Source organism: Cherax quadricarinatus, chromosome 44 (assembly GCF_038502225.1).
Source record: "Cherax quadricarinatus isolate ZL_2023a chromosome 44, ASM3850222v1, whole genome shotgun sequence".
Taxonomy (NCBI): Eukaryota; Metazoa; Arthropoda; class Malacostraca; order Decapoda; family Parastacidae; genus Cherax; species Cherax quadricarinatus.
In genome coordinates this window covers 16,725,695-16,740,326 of record NC_091335.1, presented here as the reverse complement: position 1 = coordinate 16,740,326, position 14,632 = coordinate 16,725,695, and the positions used below count along the sequence as shown (strand labels likewise).

The 14,632-nt window shown below is 43.4% G+C and overlaps 1 protein-coding gene across 1 annotated transcript in view; it reads right to left on the bottom strand.

Moving 5' to 3' along the window:
* The window catches only part of LOC128697437 (transient-receptor-potential-like protein), a 50,378-nt gene extending 35,746 nt beyond the window's left edge, over positions 1 to 14,632 (bottom strand). Inside the window, exon 1 of the mRNA XM_070094140.1 lies at positions 14,483 to 14,632. The gene's annotated coding sequence lies outside the window, so the exon portion shown is untranslated. The remainder of the gene's footprint in view (positions 1 to 14,482) is intronic.

Sequence of the window (14,632 nt, the reverse complement as noted above, 5' to 3'; positions counted from 1 at the left end):
CAATTGCAGTGGTAGGTGAGCAGTTGTAGTGGTAGGTGAGCAGCTGTAGTGGTAGGTGAGCAGTTGTAGTGGTAGGTGAGCAGTTGTAGTGGTAGGTGAGCAGCTGTAGTGGTAGGTGAGCAATTACAGTGGTAGGGGAGCAGTTGTAGTGGTAGGTGAGCAGCTGTAGTGGTAGGTGAGCAGTTGTAGTGGTAGGTGAGTAGCTGTAGTGGTAGGTGAGCAGTTGTAGTGGTAGGTGAGCAGCTGTAGTGGTAGGTGAGCAATTGTAGTGGTAGGTGAGTAGTTGTAGTGGTAGGTGAGTAGCTGTAGTGGTAGGTGAGCAGCTGTAGTGGTAGGTGAGTAGCTGTAGTGGTAGGTGAGCAATTGTAGTGGTAGGTGAACAGTTGTAGTGGTAGGTGAGCAGTTGTAGTGGTAGGTGAGCAGTTGTAGTGGTAGGTGAGCAGTTGTAGTGGTAGGTGAGCAGCTGTAGTGGTAGGTGAGCAGTTGTAGTGGTAGGTGAGCAGCTGTAGTGGTAGGTGAGCAGCTGTAGTGGTAGGTGAGCAGCTGTAGTGGTAGGTGAGCAGCTGTAGTGGTAGGTGAGCAGCTGTAGTGGTAGGTGAGCAGCTGTAGTGGTAGGTGAGCAGCTGTAGTGGTAGGTGAGCAGCTGTAGTGGTAGGTGAGCAGCTGTAGTGGTAGGTGAGCAATTATAGTGGTAGGTGAGCAGCTGTAGTGGTAGGTGAGCAGCTGTAGTGGTAGGTGAGCAGCTGTAGTGGTAGGTGAGCAGCTGTAGTGGTAGGTGAGCAGCTGTAGTGGTAGGTGAGCAGCTGTAGTGGTAGGTGAGCAGCTGTAGTGGTAGGTGAACAGCTATAGTGGTAAGTGAGCAGTTGTACTGCTAGGTTATCATCTCTCCTGCTAGGTAAGCAGTTGTACGGCTAGGTTAGCAGTTGTACTGCAAGGTAACCAGCTGTACTCTTAGATTAGCATCTCTGCTGCTAGTTAAGCAGCTGTACAGGTAGGTTAGCATTTCTATAGTTAGGTGAGCATCTCATACTGGTAGGAGAGCAGGGACAGCGTGCAGATAAGGACACTATGACACTGTACCACACCTGACAATCGAGGCAGCGATCATACAGTAATGCCTCGAACACTCCAACCTCTGAGCTACGGGCGTTCTCCAGGTGAAGGTGGACCATACATGTGGGATGGGCGGGGTAAGGGTGGGATGGATGGTGGATCGGAGGGGGAGGGTAACAGATGGGTCACAGCACAAGGGAATACGAAATAAAATAGTGAGACTTGTAATTAGGGGAATTACTTGCGGGTTGGTTCTCAATTACACAGTCACGCATATTACAGGACTCAAGTAAACCAAGGGAGTAATTCAGGATACTTTACCTCGACATTTTTAGTATTTCATGGTGAATATTGGTAGAGTGGAGGGGAGCACCGCCCCCTACACCCTACCAAGCTCTCTCCTGGTTAAGATCTAGGGTTTCAGTGGACACCTAGGCTACACGATTTATTGTATCATATATAATCAAATGATAACATATTTTTAAAGACTATTAACTGCCCGAGGGTCATAGTTTATTGTATCGTATGTACATATGAGTGATGACATTTTTTAAAGGCTACTGACTGCCCGAGGGTCATTAAGACTGTATTTCACTTGCATACCAACACTAGAATATTTTAGTTACGAAAGTAGGAATTTTAATATTCTCTAAAAGAATACACACTGAGATATACATCTCTGTTTATATACACTGATAGACATAAACCTCTTGATGTATATACACTAAAAAAAATCAATGTGTAATTTACATGTAAGTTCATTTCACTGACCTTTAATTTATTCTGTCCCTGAGAACTTTGTTGGATAAAGAAGTTTTGAACGATATTTTGACCTTGATTATAATTGCTTGAGGCTGTGAGGAGGACGAGACAGTGTTGTGTAGTGTGTACAAGTGTACTGTGTACAAGTGTACTGTGTACAAGTGTATTGTGTACATGTTGTACAAGTGTAGTGTGTACATGTAGTACAAGTGTAGTGTGTACATGTAGTACAAGTGTAGTGTGTACACGTACTACAAGTGTAGTGTGTACATGTAGTACAAGTGTAGTGTGTACACGTACTACAAGTGTAGTGTGTACAAGTGTATTGTGTACAAGTGTATTGTGTACAAATGTATTGTGTACAAATCTAGTGTGTACAAGTGTAGTGTGTACAAGTGTATTGTGTACAAATCTAGTGTGTACAAGTGTACTACAAGTGTACATGTAGTACAAGTGTAGTGTGTACATGTAGTACAAGTGTAGTGTGTACATGTAGTACAAGTGTAGTGTGTACATGTAGTACAAGTGTAGTGTGTACATGTAGTACAAGTGTAGTGTGTACATGTAGTACAAGTGTAGTGTGTACATGTAGTACAAGTGTAGTGTGTACACGTACTACAAGTGTAGTGTGTATAAGTGTATTGTGTACATGTATTACAAGTGTAGTGTACATGTACAAATGTAGTGTGTACATGTACTACAAGTGTAGTGTGTACACGTACTACAAGTGTAGTGTGTACATGTACTACAAGTGTAGTGTGTACATGTACAAGCGTAGTGTGTACATGTACTACAAGTGTAGTGTGTACATGTACAAGTGTAGCGTGTACATGTACTACAAGTGTAGTGTGTACATGTACAAGTGTAGCATGTACATGTACTACAAGTGTAGTGTGTACATGTACAAGTGTAGTGTGTACATGTACTACAAGTGTAGTGTGTACATGTACAAGTGTAGCGTGTACATGTACTACAAGTGTAGTGTGTACATGTACAAGCGTAGTGTGTACATGTACTACAAGTGTAGTGTGTACATGTACAAGTGTAGCGTGTACATGTACTACAAGTGTAGTGTGTACATGTACAAGCGTAGTGTGTACATGTACTACAAGTGTAGTGTGTACATGTACAAGTGTAGTGTGTACATGTACAAGTGTAGTGTGCACATGTACTACAAGTGTAGTGTGTACATGTACAAGTGTAGTGTGTACATGTACAAGTGTAGTGTGTACATGTACTACAAGTGTAGTGTGTACATGTACAAGTGTAGTGTGTACATGTACAAGCGTAGTGTGTACATGTACTACAAGTGTAGTGTGTACATGTACAAGTGTAGTGTGTACATGTACAAGTGTAGTGTGTACATGTACTACAAGTGTAGTGTGTACATGTACAAGTGTAGTGTGTACATGTACTACAAGTGTAGTGTGTACATGTACAAGTGTAGTGTGTACATGTACTACAAGTGTAGTGTGTACATGTACAAGTGTAGTGTGTACATGTACTACAAGTGTAGTGTGTACATGTACAAGTGTAGTGTGTACATGTACTACAAGTGTAGTGTGTACATGTACAAGTGTAGTGTGTACATGTACTACAAGTGTAGTGTGTACATGTACAAGTGTAGCGTGTACATGTACTACAAGTGTAGTGTGTACATGTACTACAAGTGTAGTGTGTACATGTACTACAAGTGTAGTGTGTACATGTACAAGTGTAGTGTGTACATGTACTACAAGTGTAGTGTGTACATGTACAAGTGTAGTGTGTACATGTACTACAAGTGTAGTGTGTACATGTACAAGTGTAGTGTGTACATGTACTACAAGTGTAGTGTTTACAAGTGTAGTAGTGTGTACATGTACTACAAGTGTAGTGTGTACATGTACAAGTGTAGTGTGTACATGTACAAGTGTAGTGTGTACATGTACAAGTGTTTTGTGTACATGTGCTACAAGTGTAGTGTTTACAAGTGTAGTGTGTACATGTACAAGTGTAGTGTGTACATGTACAAGTGTAGTGTGTACATGTACTACAAGTGTAGTGTGTACATGTACAAGTGTAGTGTGTACATGTACAAGCGTAGTGTGTACATGTACTACAAGTGTAGTGTGTACATGTACAAGTGTAGTGTGTACATGTACTACAAGTGTAGTGTGTACATGTACTACAAGTGTAGTGTGTATATGCACTACAAGTGTAGTGTGTACAATTGTAGTGTGTACATGTACAAGTGTAGTGTGTACATGTACTACAAGTGTAGTGTGTACATGTACAAGTGTAGTGTGTACATGTACAAGTGTAGTGTGTACATGTACAAGTGTAGCGTGTACATGTACAAGTGTAGTGTGTACATGTACTACAAGTGTAGTGTGTACATGTACAAGTGTAGTGTGTACATGTAGTAAAAGTGTAGTGTGTACAAGTGTAGTGTGTACATGTACAAGTGTAGCGTGTACATGTACAAGTGTAGTGTGTACATGTGCAAGTGTAGTGTGTACATGTACTACAAGTGCAGTGTGTACAAGTGTAGTGTGTACAAGTGTAGTGTGTACATGTACAAGTGTAGTGTGTACATGTACAAGTGTAGTGTGTACAAGTGTAGTGTGTACAAGTGTAGTGTTTACATGTACAAGTGTAGTGTGTATATGTACTACAAGTGTAGTGTGTAAATGTGCAAGTGTAGTGTGTATATGTACTACAAGTGCAGTGTGTACAAGTGTACAAGTGTAGTGTGTACATGTACAAGTGTAGTGTGTACATGTACAAGTGTAGTGTGTTCATGTACTACAAGTGTAGCGTGTACAAGTGTAGTGTGTACAAGTGTACTGTGTACATGTACAAGTGCAGTGTGTACAAGTGTAATTTCTACATGTACAAGTGTAGTGTGTACATGTACAAGTGTAGTGTGTACAAGTACAAGTGTAGTGTGTACATGTACTACAAGTGTAGTGTGTACATATAATACAAGTGTAGTGTGTACATGTACAAGTGCAGTGTGTGCATGTACTACAAGTGTAGTGTGTACATGTACAAGTGTAGTGTGCACATGTACTACAAGTGTAGTGTGTACATATACTACAAGTGTAGTGTGTACATGTACAAGTGTAGTGTGCACATGTACTACAAGTGTAGTGTGTACATGTACTACAAGTGTAGTGTGTACATGTACTACAAGTGTAGTGTGTACATGTACTACAAGTGTAGTGTACATGTACTACAAGTGTAGTGTGTACATGCACTACAAGTGCAGTGTGTACATGTACAAGTGTAGCGTGTACATGTACTACAAGTGTAGTGTGTACATGTACAAGTGTAGTGTGCACATGTACTACACGTGTAGTGTGTACATGTACTACAAGTCTAGTGTGTACATGTACTACAAGTGTAGTGTACATGTACTACAAGTGTAGTGTGTACATGCACTACAAGTGCAGTGTGTACATGTACAAGTGTAGCGTGTACATGCACTACAAGTGTAGTGTGTACATGTACAAGTGTAGTGTGCACATGTACTACAAGTGTAGTGTGTACATGCACTACAAGTGCAGTGTGTACATGTACAAGTGTAGCGTGTACATGTACTACAAGTGTAGTGTGTACATGTACAAGTGTAGTGTGTACATGTACTACAAGTGTAGTGTGTACATGTACAAGTGTAGTGTGTACATGTACTACAAGTGTAGTATGCACATGTACTACAAGTGTAGTGTGTACATGTACTACAAGTGTAATGTGTACATGTACTACAAGTGTAGTGTGTACATGTACTACAAGTGTAGTGTGTACATGTACTACAAGTGTAGTGTGTACATGTACTACAAATGTAGTGTGTACATGCACAAGTGTAGTGTGTACATGTTCTACAAGTATAGTGTGTACATGTACAAGTGTAGTGTGTACATGTACTACAAGTGTAGTGTGTGCATGTACAAGTGTATTGTGTACATGTACAAGTGTAGTGTGTACATGTACTACAAGTGTAGTGTGTGCATGTACAAGTGTATTGTGTACATGTACAAGTGTAGTGTGCACATGTACTACAAGTGTAGTGTGTACATGTACTACAAGTGTAGTGTGTACATGTACAAGTGTAGTGTGTACATGTACTACAAGTGTAGTGTGTGCATGTACAAGTGTATTGTGTACATGTACAAGTGTAGTGTTTACATGTACAAGTGTAGTGTGTACATGTACAAGTGTAGTGTGTACATGTACTACAAGTGTAATGTGTACATGTACTACAAGTGTAGTGTGTACATGTACAAGTGTAGTGTGTACATGTACTACAAGTGCAGTGTGTACATGTACAAGTGTAGTGTGTACATGTACTACAAGTGTAGTGTGTACATGTACAAGTGTAGTGTGTACATGTACTACAAGTGTAGTGTGTACATGTACAAGTGTAGTGTGTACATGTACTACAAGTGTAGTGTGTACATGTACAAGTGTAGTGTGCACATGTACTACAAGTGCAGTGTGTACATGTACAAGTGTAGTGTGTACATGTACTACAAGTGTAGTGTGTACATGTACTACAAGTGTAGTGTGTACATGTACAAGTGTAGTGTGTACATGTACTACAAGTGTAGTGTGTACATGTACAAGTGTAGTGTGTACATGTACAAGTGTAGTGTGCACATGTACTACAAGTGTAGTGTGTATATGTACAAGTGTAGTGTGTACATGTACAAGTGTAGTGTGTACATGTACAAGTGTAGTGTGTACATGTACAAGTGTAGTGTGTACATGTACAAGTGTAGTGTGTACATGTACTACAAGTGTAATGTGTACATGTACTACAAGTGTAGTGTGTACATGTACTACAAGTGTAGTGTGTACATGTACTACAAGTGGAGTGTGTACATGTACTACAAGTGTAGTGTGCACATGTACTACAAGTGTAGTGTACATGTACTACAAGTGGAGTGTGTACATGTACTACAAGTGGAGTGTGTACATGTACTACAAGTGTAATGTGCACATGTACTACAAGTGTAGTGTGCACATGTACTACAAGTGTAGTGTGTATATGTACTACAAGTGTAGTGTGTACATGTACTACAAGTGTAGTGTGTACATGTACTACAAGTGTAGTGTGTACATGTACTACAAGTGTAGTGTGTACATGTGCTAGGACAGTGTTGAGTGTACATGTACTACGACAGTCTTGAGTGTACATGTACTACGACAGTGCGTACATACACAACGACTGTGTACATGCACCACGAGAGTGTGTACATACACCACGACAGTGTGTACATACACCACGACAGTGTGTACATACAGAACGACAGTGTGTACATACATCACGACAGTGTGTACATACACCACGACAGTGTGTACATACTCCACGACAGTGTGTACATAAATCAAGAGTGTGTACATACATCACGACACTGTGTACATACATCACGACAGTGTGTACATACACCACGACAGTTTGTACATGCACCACGACTGTGTGTACATACACCACGACAGTGTGTACATACATCACTACAGTGTGTACATACACCACGACAGTGTGTACATACATCACTACAGTGTGTACATACACCACGACAGTGAGTACATGCACCACGACAGTTTGTACATGCACCACGACAGTGTGTACATACACCACGACAGTGTGTACATACATCACGACAGTGTGTACATACACCACGACAGTTTGTACATGCACCACGACAGTGTGTACATACACCACGACAGTGTGTACATACACCACGACAGTTTGTACATGCACCACGACAGTGTACATACACCACGACAGTGTGTACATACACCACGACAGTTTGTACATGCACCACGACAGTATGTACATACACCACGACAGTGTGTACATACACCACGACAGTGTACATGCACCACGACAGTGTACATACACCACGACAGTGTGTACATACACCACGACAGTTTGTACATGCACCACGACAGTGTGTACATACATCACGACAGTGTGTACATACACCACGACAGTGTGTATATACACCATGACAGTTTGTATATGCACCACGACAGTGTGTATATACACCATGACAGTTTGTATATGCACCACGACAGTGTATATATACACCATGACAGTTTGTATATGCACCACGACAGTATGTACATACACCACGACAGTGTGTATATACATCACGACAGTGTGTACATACACCACGACAGTATGTACATACACCACGACAGTGTGTATATGCACCACGACAGTGTGCACGTACACCACGACAGTGTGTACATACACCTCGACAGTGTGTACATACACCACGACAGTGTGTACATACATCACGACAGTTTGTACATGCAATACGACAGTGTGTACATACACCACGACAGTGTGTACATACATCACGACAGTGTGTACATACACCACGACAGTTTGTACATGCACCACGACAGTGTGTACATACACCACGACAATGTGTGCATACACCACGACAGTTTGTACATGCACCACGACAGTGTGTACATACACCACGACAATGTGTGCATACACCACGACAGTTTGTACATACACCACGACAGTGTGTACATACACCACGACAGTATGTACATACACCACGACAGTGTGTACATACACCACGACAGTTTGTACATGCACCACGACAGTTTGTATATGCACCACGACAGTATGTACATACATCACGACACTGTACATGCACCACGAGTGTGTACATACACCACGACAGTGTGTACATACACCACGACAGTTTGTACATGCACCACGACAGTGTGTACATACATCACGACAGTGTGTACATACACCACGACAGTTTGTATATGCACCACGACAGTATGTACATACACCACGACAGTGTGTACATACACCACGACAGTGTGTACATACACCACGACAGTGTGTACATACACCACGACAGTGTGTACATACACCACGACAGTGTGTACATACACCACGACAGTGTGTACATACATCACGATAGTGTGTACATACACCACGACAGTTTGTATATGCACCACGACAGTATGTACATACACCACGACAGTGTGTACATACACCACGACAGTGTGTACATACACCACGACAGTGTGTACATACACCACGACAGTGTGTACATACACCACGACAGTGTGTACATACACCACGACAGTGTGTACATACACCACGACGGTTATCAATTCCCCACTCTTATTTACGACTCCGTCTGCATTGATTTATCAAACATATGTGGTATTTCTCGTGTTATCCGCGTCTTATATTCCGCTACATTAAGAAGAGTGATGGTTGGTCATCCTTTTGTAGGGCGATGAGGGTGTATGTGGGAGAGATCTGAGGGGTAGTAGAGGAGTCTCCCAACATTTACTGCCTTAATAAATAGGTACCTTGGGGTTAGTCAACCCCAAGGTACCTATTTATTAAGGCATCCTTGGGAAAAGGACTGGGAGACCCCAATAGAAATAGGACTCACTGATTGGGTTTTGTAGTTTATCCACGGTTACTAACACTTCTTGAGTTAATAATGAGAATAAGATGTTCTGTGAGATACTGGCTGTCGTCTTCCGTTAGGGAAAAGTAGCTCTGGTGTTTAGTGTTTGGGAAAGAGAGGAGAGAGTAGATGGTTGGGGTCACTGTTTGGGAGTTGGTGGGAAGAGCAATTATTGCCATCTATTGTTCATTTTAAATCATGGTAATGGTAAGAAAGAAAAACTTCTCAGATGTACTGGCAACAAGAATAGTAAAAATGTGCAAGTGAGATTCTTCTTTCACTCTCGTGTTGTACTGGAGGTGGGAACACTGTGTCTGTATTCGGTAAACAGCTGAAGGGAATTGCATATAAAATTACATGTATACGATCTCTAAATGTTTTCCAGTTGTTATCACCTAGTTATATTCGCCTAATGAGCTCCGAACTGCTGAATCATCTTATTGTACTCACCTAGTTGTATTCCCCTAGTTGTACTCACCTAGTTGTATTCCCCTAGTTGATTCTCAGCTAGTGGAGCTGACCATCAGCCACTAATGAACAATCACTGTATCCACGGCCTCATAAGGATTATAATACCTAATCTTAAACTTTCGCAAAAAGTTTAATTTGATCACTTCCTCAACTAAGTCGCTCCAATTCCTCTGACGCATTTGTGTCAATAGTTTCCGTATGACGCATTGTTCTTAGCTCACTCCTTTCAGTCTGCTTTTGTTTGCCCTAACGAGTCTTTTGGGTATTTGTTACTATGTGGTTAGGTCCTCCTTAGTTTAATTCTTTTCTAGTATTGTAGTTTATTGTCTTAGGGTCTCTTATCTTAGGCATACTACTTCCAAATTAATCTGTCAGCTATTTTCTTAAGTTGATCTGGATATGTATGCTAGAGTGTGGGTTCCGTGGTGGAGCTGCATACTGTATGGCAAGTATGACGTTCTTTATATATAGGATCCTGAACGACTCTTTGTCTCCTTAACTGAATGCCATTCTTAGTTCGCCAGCTGTGTACATGTCAACAATGTTATTTAACTGATGTGCACCTACGGGGATACTCCTGTCGTTATGCCTAACCCAAACTCATTTTCCATGTATAAGGTTCGCAGCCTTGCCTGTATTCAGTGTCTGATATTCATTCTCCTTTCTTGATTTTTAAAACTTTAGTGAGATTAAAGTACGGTTGTCATTTTTGCGACTGACAATGCAGTTTGTCCAAGTCACACTGTATCCTTTCACTATCAACTCCGGTTATGATTAGTTAGGTTACAGTCACTGAACAATACCAGGAATGTATTCCCATATCCCATACGTCCAGCCAGCTTTACTTAAATGCACGCAAAATTTATGCAGGCACACATTCTCATCAGTAATTTGGAATCATCCACAAACAATGATGAATATGACCATGTCTCTTCAGGCATGTCACTCACATATAGAAGCAACAATACTGGTTCCAGTGCCAGTATCCTGTGTGTGTGTGTGTGTCTTTACCTAATTGTGGCTGCAGGGATCGATTCATAGCTCCTGGCCCCTACTTCTTCACTGGTCACTAGTAGGTCCACTCTCTCCTCCATGAGCCTTATCATACCTTTTCTTAAAGATATGTATGGTTCCTGCCTCCACTACATCACTTTCCAGACTGTTCCACTTCCATGTGTGTGTGTAGTTATGTATCTCTAATTACCTTAATTAGATCAAGCCTGGGGACTCAGAGGTAATAAACCTTGATCCAAGGGGAAGGTATCAACAATTCTTTTGATCAAGAGCACTCACCAGTATGAAGGAAACCAGTAAAGTGTATTAAAATAACGTAATTATTATCATTATGAGAAAAATATAGAGCATTAGAAAAGAGGGGCAATTAGGTTTGATCCGAGGAAGGGAAGTGTAGCGGTAATTCTTTAGCATAATCTGACACGAAAGTTGTACTGGAAGGAAACCTCTGAGGTTGTTAACCCGTTAATGGAATACTTGACGATAACCTCATTGACCTGGTGAAGTCTCCCAACTCAGGCTGACACTAGTGAAGTCTCCCAGCTCATGCTGACACTAGTGAAGTCTCCCAGCTCAGGCTGACACTACTAAAGTCTCCCAGCTCAGGCTGACACTACTGAAGTCTCCCAGCTCAGGCTGACACTAGTGAAGTCTCCCAACTCAGGCTGACAATAGTGAAGTCTCCCGGCTCAGGCTGACACTAGTGAAGTCTCCCAGCTCAGGATGACATTAGTGAAGTCTCCCAGCTCAGGCTGACACTAGTGAAGTCTCCCAGCTCAGGCTGACACTAGTGAAGTCTCCCAGCTCAGGCTGACACTACTGAAGTCTCCCAGCTCAGGCTGACACTACTGAAGTCTCCCAGCTCAGGCTGACACTACTGAAGTCTCCCAGCTCAGGCTGACACTACTGAAGTCTCCCAGCTCAGGCTGACACTACTGAAGTCTCCCAGCTCAGGCTGACACTACTGAAGTCTCCCAGCTCAGACTGACACTACTGAAGTCTCCCAGCTCAGGCTGACACTAGTGAAGTCTCCCAGCTCAGACTGACACTAGTGAACTCTCATAACTCAGGCTGACACTACTGAAGTCTCCCAGCTCAGACTGACACTACTGAAGTCTCCCAGCTCAGGCTGACACTACTGAAGTCTCCCAGCTCAGGCTGACACTAGTGAAGTCTCCCAGCTCAGACTGACACTAGTGAACTCTCATAACTCAGGCTGACACTACTGAAGTCTCCCAGCTCAGGCTGACACTACTGAAATCTCCCAGCTCAGGCTGACACTACTGAAGTCTCCCAGCTCAGGCTGACACTACTGAAATCTCCCAGCTCAGGCTGACACTACTGAAGTCTCCCAGCTCAGGCTGACACTACTGAAATCTCCCAGCTCAGACTGACACTACTGAAGTCTCCCAGCTCAGGCTGACACTACTGAAATCTCCCAGCTCAGGCTGACACTACTGAAGTCTCCCAGCTCAGGCTGACACTACTGAAATCTCCCCGCTCAGGCTGACAGTACAGAAGTTTCCCAGCTCAGGCTGACACTACTGAAGTCTCCCAGCCCAGGCTGACAGTACTGAAGTCTCCAAGCTCAGGCTGACACAAGTGAAGTCTGCCAGCTCAGACTGACACTACTGAAGTCTCCCAACTCAGACTGACACTACTGAAGTCTCCCAGCTCAGGCTGACAGTGAAGTCTCCCAGCTCAGGCTGACACTGGTGAAGTCTCCCAGCTCAGGCTGACACTACTGAAATTTCCCAGCTCAGGCTGACACTACTGAAGTCTCCCAGCTCAGGCTGACACTACTGAAGTCTCCCAGCTCAGGCTGACACTACTGAAGTCTCCCAGCTCAGACTGACACTACTGAAGTCTCCCAGCTCAGGCTGACACTCCTGAAGTCACTACTGAAGTCCAGCTCAGACACTACTGAAATCTCCCCGCTCAGGCTGACACTGAAGTCCCAGCTCAGGCTGACACTACTGAAGTCTCCCAGCCCCGCTGACACTACTGAAGTCTCCCAGCTCAGGCTGACACTAGTGAAGTCTCCCTCAGCTGACACTACTGAAGTCTCCCAACTCTGACACTACTGAAGTCTCCCAGCTCAGGCTGACACTACTCCCAGCTCAGGCTGACACTGTGAAGTCTCCCAGCTCAGACTGACAGAAATACTCAGACAGTCTCCCAGCTCAGGCTGACACTACTGAAGTCTCTCAGCTCACTACTGGCTGACACTACTGAAGTCTCTCAGCTCAGGCTGACACTAGTGAAGTCTCCCAGCTCAGGCTGACACTACTGAAGTCTCCCAGCTCAGGCTGACACTACTGAAGTCTCCCAGCTCAGGCTGACACTAGTGAAGTCTCCAAGCTCAGACTGACACTAGTGAACTCTCAAAACTCAGACTGACACTACTGAAGTCTCCCAGCTCAGGCTGACACTACTGAAATCTTCCATCTCAGGCTGACACTACTGAAGTCTCCAAGCTCAGGCTGACACTACTGAAATCTCCCCGCTCAGGCTGACACTACAGAAGTTTCCCAGCTCAGGCTGACACTACTGAAGTCTCCCAGCCCCGGCTGACACTACTGAAGTCTCCCAGCTCAGGCTGACACTAGTGAAGTCTGCCAGCTCAGACTGACACTACTGAAGTCTCCCAACTCTGACACTACTGAAGTCTCCCAGCTCAGGCTGACACTAGTGAAGTCTCCCAGCTCAGGCTGACACTGGTGAAGTCTCCCAGCTCAGGCTGACACTACTGAAATTTCCCAGCTCAGGCTGACACTGCTGAAGTCTCCCAGCTCAGGCTGACACTACTGAAGTCTCCAAGCTGAGACTGACACTACTGAAGTCTCCCAGCTCAGGCTGACACTACTGAAGTCTCCCAGCTCAGACTGACAGTACTGAAGTCTCCCAGCTCAGACTGACACTTCTGAAGTCTCCCAGCTCAGGCTGACACTACTGAAGTCTCACAGCTCAGACTGACAGTACTGAAGTCTCCCAGCTCAGGCTGACACTACTGAAGTCTCCCAGCTCAGACTGACACTACTGAAGTCTCCCAGCTCAGACTGACACTACTGAAGTCTCCCAGCTCAGACTGACACTACTGTAGTCTCCCAGCTCAGGGTGACACTACTGAAGTCTCCCAGCTCAGACTGACACTACTGAAGTCTCCCAGCTCAGACTGACACTACTGAAGTCTCCCAGCTCAGACTGACACTACTGAAGTCTCCCAGCTCAGGCTGACACTACTGAAGTCTCCCAACTCAGGCTGGCACACTTCAGCAATATGTATGTGATCCATTTTGTGATGGGATGTGAAAGAGGAAACACGTTATTGTTCCCACTTTGTAACTATCTTATAAGTTAATAGCACACTACTGATACAATCATTTTTAAAAATAAGGAGTCGAAATATATAGCATTCTTCATGTTCTATTTTTTTCTAATACGAGTTGTTACGTTGAATTACCCACACGTGTTTAGTGCTTCAAATATTAATAACAATAATTCGCGAAATCGTAATTACACGATGCAAACAACTCACTAAACGGCCAGCCATTCCTAACTCTAATAGGCTATATTAATTGGATGAATCTTGTTAGGCCGGCTTGGCAAAGTGGATAATGCACTGGCCTACTAGTTTTAGAGAATAGTAAGAATTTCAGTGAGAATAATAACAATAATGGTCCATGATCCAAGTGTGGTTGGTTTGTGACATAGCAGGGGATGTATAAACTTACTATTGACTAGAGGAAACAACCTGGGGAACTTAGACGCCCGCCCACATCCATAAACCTGCAACAGGCCTGCTGGAACGTGGAACCAGAGCTCACGTGCAACCAGTGCTTGAGACACAGGCTGATACAGACAGACTAGCCACCCCAGGCGGC